Source organism: Rhopilema esculentum, chromosome 13 (assembly GCF_057945365.1).
Source record: "Rhopilema esculentum isolate cy_ngs chromosome 13, ASM5794536v1, whole genome shotgun sequence".
Taxonomy (NCBI): Eukaryota; Metazoa; Cnidaria; class Scyphozoa; order Rhizostomeae; family Rhizostomatidae; genus Rhopilema; species Rhopilema esculentum.
Window position 1 is genome coordinate 8,664,738 of NC_142827.1, and position 14,455 is coordinate 8,679,192.

Sequence of the window (14,455 nt, forward strand, 5' to 3'; positions counted from 1 at the left end):
ACCAAACTTAAATGCAGTCTGTCTCCTCAATGATTGGCTGATATGAGCAGTTGGTTTTCCTGCCTTGAAGGTATTTGACACAGCTAAAAGTGGCTTACAGACACTCGACCACGAGCGGTTGACCAATCAAATTGTGCACAGAGAAAAACACATGAACAGTTTCCGCTTTTCTGCAAATCGGTGAAATCCTAGAGCAGCGCGCAGTGGTTTCACGTGAACAGTTTCCAATTCCTTTCTTGTGTGCGTGCTCTGATCAATTTGGCCTAAGTTATTTTTGGATTCGCTGTACTTATGCATGTCAAATGCCTTTAACGGATTAGGCTGCTATCTTTAGCTGGCATAGCTGCAGTAGTGGACGACATTTAAAACTGCGAGCAAAATGGCTATCGGAAATGACAAGAAAATTTAAGTACTGGAATTAAGTGATGATAATGGAAGCATTGCTTTTCCCTGTTGACATATCTGTCGCACAAACCGAACAGGGAACAAAATTCCTCTAGCCACAGCCTCAGTTCAAAGGGAACACAGCCTTTCGATACAAATACTCTGGGATCAAAGTTGTCTTTGATTGGTTTAAATCGTTTAATTATCGATCAAGCTCAACAGTGCGTGAATTTCACTACCGTGAAAAATATTGGAGCAAATAGGGGACAGACAACCTTTAATTGTGATGCAGAAAAGAAAACGTTTACAATTTACTTCTCTGGTTTTTTGAACTAAGGAACTAAGGCTCAAATTTTTCATATTTGTATACCTCTCCATTAACTCTTTTGGAATCTTCAGTGACTTATGTCGCTCGTTCTTGGAAATACATGACTCATTTTCCATCAATGATCAACGTAAACATTATCCCTTTTCTAAGCTTTCTACAATATCCATTTGTACAAACTATTCCTTATTTCTGTAGGAACAAAACATGCACTTACCCTAAACTACTTCCTAAACAACTACAAACACAACTATATGTGAATTAGGCTTGCAGTTTTTTCCTATTTTGTAAACTCGACCAAGCCAACCAATTACGAACAGTGAGATTTTTAATTGTAGATTCCAGTCTTAATGAAAATGAATGTTTTCTATATCTATCATTATTGCTATAGAGTACCAAAGTGTGACGTCATCAAAAATATATTTTTAGAATTTCTTAATTTTGACCACATAATCTGAAAGAACTGCATAAAATGTGAAAAGTGAAAAATTATGGGATCAAAAATGAAAAATTCTAAAAATAGATTTTTGTGACGTCATCACTTTGGTACTCTTTTTATTTACCCATAAAAAGGCAGCTAGATTACTGTTAACTGATGCCTACTAATGCAGAAAGAAAAATCATTATTATTTGCAAGGTAAAGTGTTTCTTACGACTTTGACAATGAATGGTAAGCATAAGACCATGAAGCAGCCCTCGAGGACTTATTTTGCCAAAAGATTTAGTGTGGGAGCTTATTCGAGGGGGGTAAACTGTGGCATAGTGCTCAAGCCAAAACAATTAGTTTGGATAAAATTAGATAAAATGTTTTTTGGAATCGAGATTAAGCAATTTTTCAAAGTTATGGTATTATTCTGTGAAAACTGGTTGTAAAATTTTGAGTAGCAATGAATGCTGCTTTTTGCACTTTCAATGTATCTAACCATAGCTGCCTAATTTATGAAATATGTTAAAGTGTGACTTTGAGGTTCTGGTATCGGCTCGACGGCAAAATGCCTCCCTGGAAATCTTTTTACATTAAATCAGAAAATGGCAAACCGTTTCTAGGAAATTTTAAGAGAGAGTAATAGAAAACTTCCAAACTTCTGTTTGCTTATAGACAAAAAGAGCGCATGTATTTGAATGACATTTCAGCATAACTATTGGAAATGACAAATGACATGAAATTCCGTGGTTAAACTCTAAATATAAGTTCTTCTTAAGGCATAAAATAATTAGAGGCATCTTGCCTATACATCAAAAGTTCTAAAGACCATTACACATGGTCAAGCCTGAAGATCACCAGCACCAGGACAAGATTCCCTACTTAACTCTCCCAAACAGCTCACAACTTTATATGGTAATTGGTAAATGATTATACTTCGCTAGAAAGCTGGTCATAGCTTGGTAGATCCTTCAGGGGTACAGCAATGATTATCGATAAATAATCTTACATGCTGCTTATAAGCGTTTTTATTTATATATATACTACAGGATGAGAGAAGAATTCATTCTTTTGTACGGCAAAAATCCATTTTGTGCCGATGGGCAATGTGTGAGGAGGGGGTTCAGCGCCCCCCTCCCCCCGATTGAATTATTCTCGCCCCACGAAACTAGTGAGGTTATCAAAATTACTACTCATTTAGTTATTACAGCCACAAAGTATCTGCTCTGTAAAGGAACTGAGTTCTTTTAATTGAAAGGTTTAGCATGAATGTAGTAAGATTTTCGAAGGATGAGAAGTTTTGGTTGAAGCAATGACGATCCCTCTTTGTATCAATTTAGACACATTGCACACACGATCAGGATGCAAAGAAGCATTGCACCAGTAACTGGAAATATAACTAAAGATTGTAAGCAGGAACGGCAAGTGTAATGGTTCGTAGTGAAAAATCAGCTATTGAAAAAAACGTTAAGAACCATATTTTTCGTTTTCCCTGAATTCAGTGCATCCCAATGTTTTGTGACTTCGAATTTCACTCAAAACACAGTAAAAGCTAAGGTCCTGAAATCAAAACATAAAAATCCTGAGAGTCTATAAAATTTCAATCGCTAAAATATCATGTGAAAAAGATATTATAGATCTATTTTGTTTTCGTGAAAGCGAATTAGGTCACTATTGATCGGGAGGAGAGGACTGCCCCGTGGCCGAGGGGGGGGGGGCAGGGCCCTCTCTGTTTCAAAATCTGACGGATTTTCGGAAAAATCATTGTTATGTCGGAGGATTCTCAAACTTGAGCTGTGGATAAAAAAGGGAAGTAAAACACCTTATAGCGACATCAATTACTTTGATTAAAATACTTCCGCATTATCGAGGGGCAATTCACTTTTGAAAAGGAAATGCTAGATTTCCACAAAAACAAAATTATTTCTCAAGATTTACCAACTTATACGATAGAGTGATTTGCTGCTCGGATTTTGTCAGTTAAAATCTGAATTTTCAAGGACCAAATTTGGTTTTGGAAATTGGCAAATTATATCTTTATTTGATATTGAAGACAGGAACAAAGCCAACTTTGTGCCTATCGCCAGATTTGAAAATTTTGTCCCAGATTTGAAAATTTATGCAGTTATGCAGCATAAGGTAAAACAAGGAAGTAACGATCAATACCATCGCTTTCCGCCAGTAGATATTCGTTTTAAGACTAAGTCTTTATTATTAAAATCTGCTCCAAAGAATGCACTTTCCGCAGAACTTGAAGCATAAAGATCATAAAAAAGTTTTCCCTTCGACGGCAACCACTGCCGCCTCAGGTAGTGGCTTTGTTCTTCCCATTCATAGGGGAACTGGATGTCACAGTAAGTTTGAAGAAACAGAGACAAGATAAAAGTGCATTTTAGATATCTTTCCAACTAAAGCAAATTTTATAAGTTTTACTACACCACCCCTACTTTTACAGTTATATGAAATGCTTCTATTTGATTAAAGTAGAAGAAATTTTGTCGGAAAATTTTTTCTTCTTGCCCCCTCTAGAATTCATTTGCCATGACGCCCCTGTGTTTATGTGTGAGTCAAGATAATGTCAATTTCATTTAAACTACAAAATTAACCTGGGTTCGCCCTAGCAACTAACGCAGGTTCGATTTTTTAGTGTAAACGCGAACTAACCAATCCCCCCCCCCCCCCCCCAGGTCAAAGCGCGTATGCAAAGTTTTCTTACTGTACAAAGCCTGCCAGGGGAACTTTTAAGAAATTTTCACTGGTGGGGAATTGTCAAAAAATAGCATTTTTCTTAACATTACGCAAGCAAAACTATCAAAGCATCTGCCGCTGAAATTTCCCGCGAATTTCATTACCTCGCTTTGGTGTAATGCAAGAAAATCAAGCAGAGTCAGAGATCTACATTAACGATGAGAAGAAGAGACAAAAAAGTAACGCATGATTTTACAAATAAATTAAACGACAACAACATAACAAACAGTAACGGGAGATACGTCAAATCGGTTTTAAAAACAATTTTTAACAAAAGGGCACTTGCTAATGGGGAATCATGGGCTAACTAGGGGGGAAATTTAAGGGCCTGGTTGGGAAATTCCCAACTAGTTTGTACGTTGTAGATCCCTTGAAGCCTGCGATTGCAATAATTGGTATCAAAGTCAAATTATTGAATTCTGTAGAAATCACAAACAATATACACATACATTGACCACAGCCAGTTTGTTTCTCTTTGCTTTTTTCTCGCCTTTCTTGTGTTACCCATGCGTCGTCATAAAGCTAATCCTGGTTCGCCACTGATTCCGTTTACATTACCAGATCGACAGTTTCCAGTGTAAACACATCAGGGTTCGACCCAGCGAGGACCCGGCTAACTTTTACTTAGGGCGAACCCAGGTTAGGTAGTGTAGTTTAAACAGGGCTTTCGTTTTTATCAGATTCATGGTCAAAGGCACTGGCCTTTCTTCAGTGAAGCTCTCTACAGTGGCGGTTCCAGCTTGGGATAAGTGGGGGGGGGGGGGGTTGTCGGGGCAGAAGGTGTGTCAGGAACCATTCCCTTTTGTTTGGACCCAACCTTTTTCCCTGTCTGAAACATTTTCTTCCGGAGGAATCAAACTCTATCGCTCTATGGCAACGGCTTTCTAAGGCCACTTGTTGTGGGCTCTTGAAAAATTGGACAATTTGTCTCCCAATTTTTTAACAATAACGTTGCGAGAGGTGAGGTGGTTGCAAGTTTTGAACAAGCACATTTGAAAACTGCACAACAGTTCCGTCAAACATAGAAAAAAACCTCTTGCTAATCGCTACTGTCATATGAAACTGCATCAATGAAATTGTGATGAAAAATCGATTCACGTAGAGCTTTTTGTTAGCAGATTTTTTATTCAAATCAGTTTGCGACAGTCTTTCAAACCGTTGTCGTGTTTCTTTATGTGTCGTGTTTAGTAGTGTAGTGCTATCAAATTAACAAGAGGGGCCCTTGTAAAAAATGTTCCTAAAACGAATAGCAAAAGTACAAATTGGCTTATTTTCGGTAGCCCCCCCAAGGCCTCATAGCACTAGACCCTTGAGCCCTAGACCTTATTATACTTTTTGCCGGGGAGGGGGGGGGAGGCGCTGACTTTCACATGCACTTGTACCGGATGTACTGGTACAATTTTTTGGGGTACTTTTTCAAGTAGAAAATATTAATTGGGGTATCGATTTTGTTATAATCAAACATGGCACACGCCAGTCTTCTGCTTATTTAAGTTACCAGCCTTTTTATGTTCTAACATTCTATTAGCATGTATGCTTCAAATGATGAAGAAACAGATAATGACTATCTTGACTTATGAGAAATAAATCTCTACTACTGTTGTTATTGAGTGACATTGTTTTATTATATAAACATTTCAGAACAAATTTCATTTTCTACACAAGCGTAAAATAAAAATTGCAAAATTTCGTAGTCATTTGAAATATGTTTGGCATAATCGTTCCCAGGCTCTCTGAAATCCCTGACTCAGCTTGAAACAAAAATATTAACAATGGGACTTGTTTCGAATTCTGCTTCACGGATTCCATCGGGTCGGGTTCAAAAGCCAGGTCGAAGGACAAAAGCGCTATCTGGATTCGCTCCAGTTGTCTGGAAACCGTCTGGACTGCCTGAGCACAGAATGCATGAGCACAGAATGCATGAAGTTGGTTGCATTGAGTTGCATGGCACAATGCAAACCTGATCTGCTATGAAAGAATTGCTAACCGCAGGGCTTTATTGTCTTATCTGCAAATGATCCATCACGAGAATAAATTCCAGTCGGTTGGTGAAGCTTGTGCGCGCAGGATCTTGACTTTGGATCAAGTAGATTGATAGCTTCGCGAGTAAAGCAGTGTGGTGATTGTGCAAGGTTATAGAGGTAAATTGCATTTTGTGTTTCGGGTTGGGTTGACGTTAGCGACTTTGCACCTTCTTCCACATCCTTTTTCCATTTTGCACCTTTGATCTACAAAGACTTTTTTCAAAAATGGACCTCAGTCTGAAAGCTTCGTGTTGAATTAGTCTAAACTGCTGGGTTGCGAGTTTGTACGTTTTGAATATTTGGATATTTCGAGCGATGTTGGGCCGGAGCCGTCGCTCTCATGCAAATGGTACCCGTCATGTCAAATATGTACCTGAGGTGTCGAATTTTCAAACACGACAAAAAATATAAAGAGACCAACAAAACCAACAGATGATTATATTCATGTATTCGGCAACTCTTCTTTATTCGTTTTCACTTAATATCGGGGTTATTGCCGAACGTTTTCTGTCGATATTCAGTGAAGTAAACCAACCACTATAGGCCCGGTGAACACAAAACAAAGCTCCCACGACTAAGTGTCGAGTCTTGTTCAGAAAGGTAGGGGATTCCCTGTGAATCAGCAATGATTCCTGGGGGGTACGGTCAAAAACAAATCGAATTTTTCTCCAAACACCTAATTCGAAGAAACGAAAACACTCAAAAACGACATGTGCTACAAAGAATACAAAGTATCATCAAATACGTGTATAATCAGATTGGTAACACATTATCTTGATCAAAATATATTAGAATCTACCTTTTTTCGCTCCGCCACCAAGTGACGGTAGAGAAGGGTCTCTGGAAGGGTCGGCTCCAGAATTAGCAAAAATTAGCAAGAGTTGAAAAATAGTCTTCTCCAATCAAATTCCCCCATTTTTTACAAGCTCTCGGTTGAGATCGCGCTTTCAGTTTATTATTCATCATCCATGCACAAGAAAGAAACCGAAGCGCTAAAGTGCATGGTCAGACTGAATCAAGATTTGATGAAATAATTTTATCGTGTTTATAAATTGCTGAAAGCTTAATGGTTGATATAAAAATATGTTGGACCCGAAAGATTTCAGTGCAGACAAAGGAATGATGAAATTTTTTGAACTGGGAAAAGACTGGACAAAATGTGGCATTTGAATTTAACGCTTTCGTTTTGTGAGTTTTGAGCTGCATATATTTTCAAGCTAGTATTTTTTTAGGAACTGCCTAAATATTTGATGTTTTTATATTAGCTGATAACAAGCAACGCGAAGAAACGTACGAACTTTTTCGTTCCCTTAAACTATTAACAATTATCTAAAAATTATCTCGTTTGTTGTACTCTTCCACACTTCTTTTTCCTTTTTTCCACCTTTGCTCAAAAGTAAACATTATAAAAATTGTCATGGTATCATTGTTGCGTATATTCGATTTCATGAGAGCGGCAACATCTCATTATGACTGCCCGATCAATATGAATATTACAATTCTATGATCCTGTTTTGGCAAATGTGAAGATAAGATATTGACAACGCCAACTGCGAACCATGAATTGGCCCTGTCAAGTGCTGGAAACGCATCACGCTCCCAACGATCCAGTGCAATTTAGGCCTGTTTCGTGTTACGTAACATATTCACTCACGCTCAGCCCGATGGGCGATTCTCTCTTGCAAATGGCGTACGAGATTTTGCCACTGAGCAGTTGATTTTGCTTATAACAAAAGGATTTCTGGGGATTTTCAGATAAAACAATGGGATTTTCATGAAAGATGTACAAGATTTTCTTAGTGTAATTTGCCCCTCAGCTGAGCCTACTATGATTCGCATTTCAATAATCGCAGCACTAATCAATTTGCTTCTCTTTTAAAATGTTGTGCTCTTGCCATTTTTTCAAAGAACTCAAGCATACATACCAACATTCTCATATGAGATTGAGAGAGCTTCATCAAAATATAATTGATAATACCGTTACACGTTGGAGGTGGTTGAGGGCCAGGGGCGTTGTGGCAAATGAATTCTAAAGGAGGCCCGAAAGAAAAATTTTCTGACAAAGTTTCTTTGATTTATTTTGATCAAATAGAAGCATTTCATGTTAGTGTAAGGGGGAGGAGAGAAAAACATAACCTTTGCCTTAGCTGGAAAGATATTTTAAACGCACTTTTATTTTCCTTTTGTTTCTTCTTTCTTACTGTGAAAGCCCCTGAACAGGGGCGTTGAGAGGGGGGTCAGCAGGGGCAAAAGGTCCGTGGCCCGTAATAAAGTGGCAAGATCTATTTACAATGCTAAAAAGCTACAATTTCAGCTACTTATATCGAATCAACGTCTGTAAGTTTATTGCCAAGAAAGTCCACGGGTCCTTGATTGATGTAAAATGTATTTGCACATTCTTGTAAAAGTCCTTAAAAAACTTTCTCAACAATTGTAGCTAAAAAGGCGTTTCCCATGTTCTCCGGGGGACTGAAGAGCTTGGCCACAGGAAATCTTCTTAAGGGGGTACAGTTTTGTGAATTACCCCCACTGGAAAACCAGTAAATTATTTTTTGTATCAATAAAAATTGTCCTTCTTTACTCCCTGTGAGAACACAAGGGACAAGGATGCAGAAAAACACACAGGAAAAGCACAGGGTTTAAAAAAGGACAATTTCTATTGAAAAAAAAATAATTACCTGGTTTCCCTGTGGATTGCCCTGCTCTGAAATTTCGCAACCCTATAGATCGTAGATTAGGACGAGAGTTTAAATAAAGTTACTACCTGAGACGGCACCATAGTTGCTGCCAAAGGGTAAATTTTTTTAGTCTTAATGCTTCAAGTTCGCCGGAAACTGCATTCTTTGGAGCAAAATTAAATAGTAAAATTTTATTGTTAAAGTGAAGATCCACTGGCGGAAAGCGATGGTATTCTTCCTTGTTTTACCTTATGCAACATCACTGCATAAATTTTCAAATCTGGGACAACATTTTCATATCTGGTAATAGGAACAAAATTGTCACTGACCCGGTCTCCAATATTAAATAAAGATATGATTTATGACCAATATTGCAAATTTTCATCACCAAATTTGGCCCTTGCATTTTCAAATTTCAACTGACAAAATCCGAGCAGCGTATCACCAAATGGTAGAAATTGGTAAATCTCAAGAAATCATTTGGTTTTTTTGGAAAATAAGTATTTTCTTTTCAAAAGTTAATTGCTTTTGGAAGTATTTTAATCCAAGTAATTTATGTCACTAAAGATTCGTTTGACTTCTCCTTTTTACGAACAGCTCAAGTTTGAGAATTTCCCGACATAACAATCATTTTTCCGAAAATCTGTCAAGCTTCGACAGCATTCGCCTGCCCCCCTGCTGTCAAGCTTCGACAGCATTCGACAGCTTCGCCTGTCCCCCGGCCACGGCCCCCTGCCCCCCAGCCACGACGCCCCTGTTGAGGGCAAGGAAACTTGTGATAAATCATAGGTTCATTCTAGCTTGCTAGGAAATCAGGAAAATTACCAGTAAGTAAGAAAGAAACGTAGTAACCAAAAAGGTTCTGACGAACTATATATCGTCAAACTGCTGTTAAATCTGGCATAAAATCATTGAAAAAGTATTAGTGTATAGAAAATATGTATGTGTTAATTAAATATATACATTCATACCGCCTCGTGATGCCTTCCCTGTTCCTGTAAGGCTAAGAATTCTCAGAAACTTTTTCAACCGATCAATTTAAAGAGGATCTTCAATTTAATTTAGTTAAAATACCTAAAGAAAATGTATCGTACGATGTTTTCAATCGAACTCTAATTTCATTTCTCGATAAACATGCCCCTCCGAAGAAAAAATTAGTAAGAGCAAACAATGCGTCTTTCATGAATAAATCGAAGGTAAAGGTAAACGCTCTAGCCAGGATTGCTTCGTATATGGACAAATCTAAGCGAATTCTTTTCATGAAAACATTCATATTATCATATTTTAATTATTGTCCTCTTATTTGGATGTTTTGCAATAGGAAAAGTAATAATCGAATAAACCGGATTCATGAAAGAGCAATGAGAATAGCTCATGATGATTATGAATCAACTTTTAAACAACTTTTAATAAAGAATAAAACAATACCTTCTCATAAGTAAAATTTACAATATCTTGCGATAGAAATTTACAAAACATTTAACGGATTGAATCCACCTTTTATGGATGAAATATTTTCCATAAATGAATGCCGATATTACTCCCAATCCCCAATTCCCATAAATGAATGAACTCCCAATTCAAAACAGTGGAGCCACATTACAAAATATATGGATTTAATACCGTATCATACAGATGTAGCCAAATATGGAACTCAATTCCAAATGAGATAAAGTACTCCCCTACTTTATCAATATTCAAGAAAAAAATCTCAGAATTTACATCGTTTAATTGTACTTGTAATCTTTGCAAGGAATATGTTAGCAACATCGGTTATATTTGATTTATGTTATATTTAGCGTTGGTAATTTAAATTAGTTGGTTTTAATTAGCTTGTATGCATAGCTAGAAATTGTACCAACTTTAAATAAAGAAAGGAAAAAAAACTTGTTTTGGCAAATATTTTGAGTCAGTGCATGTTTTTTAAGGAGGAGACAGTGGGTGCTTAGTTTAGGAGAAAACTAGTGGGGAAATTTGAGGGATGATTTCAGTAAGCAATGATCTCAAACATGGCTGACGGACGTGTCTTGCACCGCTCCAGAATGTTCTAGTTACTTTTTAGTAATGTGGGTTAGAAGGTAAAATTTAAAGCTTTAAGTAGAGAAATTTGGCAGGATTTGGATGCAGTAAAGAGAAGTTGCAGAATAGTGATTAAATTGAAATAAATGAGTAAAAGCTCAAAGGCAAAGACAAGACGCCAAGCAGGCATGGATGAGATACGCGACGAATTGAAAGACCTTATCGATGCTGCGCTGGTCCCCATTAAGACCGAACTTGGCAACTTACCCGACAAGCAGTTTTTTGACAACCTTATAAGTAGTGTTTCGAAAACCTTAGGCGACAAATTCGACGCAAAATTTCAACAATAGGAATCGTTGTTGAATCGTTGGTGACTCCACAATCGTTGAACCCCTTAGCATGATTTTTGAGAAAAGTCTTAAATAGCAGGCCAATATCCGTCATTATGGAAAAAGGCAAACATTATACCTGTACATAAGAAGGGTAGCAGGCAGTATAAAAATAACTATCGGCCAATCTCTCTTCTTCCTATCTTAGGGAAACTGTTTGGAAAATTATTGTTTGATTCGTTGTACAGCCACCTCTGTACCAACAGTCTCATATCTGCTCAATAATCGGGTTTTCGGCCTGGTGACTCAACAATTAATCAATTACTATTCATTACCCATAAAATTTACACTGATTTTGAAGAAACTCCTAGCAGGGAAACACGTGCTGTCTTTCTCGATTTCTCTAAGGCATTCGACAAGGTATGGCACGAGGGATTACTCTATAAACTTGAATGTAATGGTATATCTGGAAATCTTCTCAAATTGATTAAAGATTATCTCACTTGTCATAAGCAGCGGGTCTTGTTGAATGGGAAGAATTCTGAATGGGTGGATATATTGGCGGGAGTGCCCCAAGGATCGGTTCTGGGACCGCTCTTCTTTCTTTTATATATTAACGACATTGTTGAGAATGTAGGATGCGAAATAAAGCTATTTGCCGACGACGCATCGCTTTTTTCAGTTGCCTATAATGAGGCTAAAACTGCGATTATGGGCCTGGCAATGGAAAATGAAATTTAATACTGAGAAAACGGAAGAAGTCAATTTTTCTGTCAAGGGGGTTAAACCAATCCATCCGCCATTGTCTTTTGGCAATGATGATGTAGCAAGAAAGAGCGAACATGAGCACCTTGGTATGATCTTGGACTCAAAATTAGATTTTAAAAGCCACACAAAAGAAGCTATACAAAAAGAGAGGCGCGGCATTGGGATGATAAGATACCTCTCCAAATACATTTCGCGGGATGTCTTGGATCAAATATATAAGCTTTATGTAAGACCGCACCTTGATTATGGTGATATTATTTATCATAAATATGACCCCCAAGTGTGCTTAAACTTCGAAATGTGAGACAGTTTGACCAAAATGCTGGAAGAACTGCAAGATACTCAAACACTTATTTTCAAAATGCACCTTTTGAGTGGAATCTTTTGGATGATGAAACAAAAAAATTCAACGTCAATTTCTGAATTTAAGTGTAAAACTAATTGCTATGATAAGACCAGAAGATAATTCAATATATGGTATTGTAGTTGTTAGACACTTGTCAAAATTGAGATTGTCATTCAGTGTTCTCAATGAAGACAAATTCAGACATAACTTTAAATGTCTAAGTCCTGTTTGTGTGTGTGGTATTGCTAATGAAGATAATGAACATTTCCTCCTGAACTGCCCCATCTTTGAAGAAGCACGAAGAGATCTCCTTGGCAGCTTGTTGGAGATATTCCTGGGGTTGATTTGGCAGAACTGGATACACAATCCTTATGTCATTTATTACTTTTTGGAAATCCAGGTCTGACCCCAATCGCAAATAGACTAATAATGGAAGCAACAATTAATTTTATCAAGGTAACCAAAAGATTTGGCTGAGGCGCGTGTTTGGGCTGCTGGGGACGGGTCCTCTGCTTGTGGCGTGGTGGCCTTGGGATCCCCTATTATTTCGGGGGTTCCCATGGCGGGTGCGCTTTGGGACTGGGCTTGTTCCTAGTGGCTTGGGGCGTGCTTCAGATGTAAACAAAGCAGCACCCCTTTCCCTCAACACTGAACAATTGTCTTTGAAGAATATTCTTGTCTCGCGCTTGATGTCGGGTGATACCTGCTGAACTCTGATGGCGGTCTGACAGCGTGGGTGCGTGGTGTGGTGCCATGTGCTTGCGTCCTTCCGATTGACATTTTGTTCTGCGGATGTTGCTCCCCGTCATTGAGTGTGAGTCAGAATGTAACGTTTTCGTTGTTGTTCATTCTTTGTTTGTTTTCTTTGCTTTGTTGGCTTTTCTTTCTTTGAATATTAAATTCAAATTGTAAGTGCTTGTCCTTGGAGGGAACTCCGATGACCCAGTGTCTATTTCCACCAGGATGGGCACAGTAGTTGTATCATGTATTATTTAGAGTTTTTTTTAAGTAATATAAAAACATAAAAAAAAATAAGGGCCTGGTTGGGAAATTCCCAACTAGTTTGTACGTTGTAGATTCCTTGAAGCCTGCGATTGCAATAATTGGTATCAAAGTCAAATTATTGAATTCTGTAGAAATCACAAACAATATACACACACATTGACCACAGCCAGTTTGTTTCTCTTTGCTTTTCCTCGCCTTTCTTGTGTTACGCATGCGTCGTCATAAAGCTAATCTTGGTTCGCCGCTGATTCCGTTTACATTACCAGATGGACAGTTTCCAGTGTAAACACATCAGGGTTCGACCCAGCGAGGCCCCGGCTAACTTTTAACCTAGGGCGAACCCAGGTTAGGTAGTGTAGTTTAAACAGTTTTTATCAGATTCATGGTCAAAGACACTGGCCTTTCTTCAGTGAAGCTCTCTACAGTGGCGGTTCCAGCCTGGGATACGTTTGGGGGGGGAGGTTGTTGGGGCAAAAGGCGTGTCAGGAACCAACCCCTTTTGTTTGGACCACGCCCTTTTTCCCTGTCTGAAACATTTTCTTCCTCTTGTCTCCTAAGAAATGTCATTTAAATGTGACGATCCAGTTAACGTACAAACCCCCCTCCTCGAAGTTTTCTCATTAGGTTTGCAAGAATCTCAAGGACCAACTTTCTAAAAAAGTGGTGGGACTAGTCCTCCATACCCCTCATGGCTCCACCACTGGCTCTCTAGCAACCTAGTTATAGTTTGTTTTAGGTTACAGTTTGGTTGAAGTCGCATTCAGACTTTTTCAAAAACTTGTGTACAATGTACCCTGACAAGTATTGTAGGTCATCAAACTCTATCGCTCTATGGCAACGGCTTTCTAAGGCCACTTGTTGTGGCCTCTTGAAAAAATTGGACAATTTGTCTCCCAATTTTTTAACAATAACGTTGCAAGAGGTGAGGTGGTTGCAAGTCTTGAACAAGCACATTTGGAAACTGCACAACAGTTCCGTCAAACATAGAAAAAAACTTCTTGCCAATCGCTACTGTCAGATGAAACTGCATCAATGAAATTGTGAAGAAAAATTGATTCACGTAGGGCTTTTTGTTAGCAGATGTTTTATTGAAATCAGTTTGCGACAGTCTTTCAAACCGTGGTCGTGTTTCTTTATGTGTCGTGTTTAGTAGTGTAGTGCTATCAAAATAACAAGAGGGGCCCTTGCAAAAAATGTTCCTAAAACGAATAGCAAAAATACAAATTGGCTTATTTTCGGTAGCCTTTATTTTCGGCAGATAAACTTTTTTGAGCCACACCAACTAATGCAAGAAAATCAATTATTGGCGGTTGTGGTTCTCTATTTAAATCAAGAATTCTTTGTATGGAGTTAAACTCTGCACGATAACAGCAAAACAGTGGTTTTATTTGTAACTCTAAGAATG

General features: G+C 38.1%; 1 protein-coding gene across 1 annotated transcript in view; it reads left to right on the plus strand.

The window, feature by feature from the left end:
- The first annotated feature begins 5,592 nt into the window (after positions 1–5,592).
- Positions 5,593–14,455, plus strand: part of LOC135691912 (carotenoid-cleaving dioxygenase, mitochondrial) — a 28,119-nt gene continuing 19,256 nt past the window's right edge. Inside the window, exon 1 of the mRNA XM_089112145.1 lies at positions 5,593–6,022. The gene's annotated coding sequence lies outside the window, so the exon portion shown is untranslated. The remainder of the gene's footprint in view (positions 6,023–14,455) is intronic.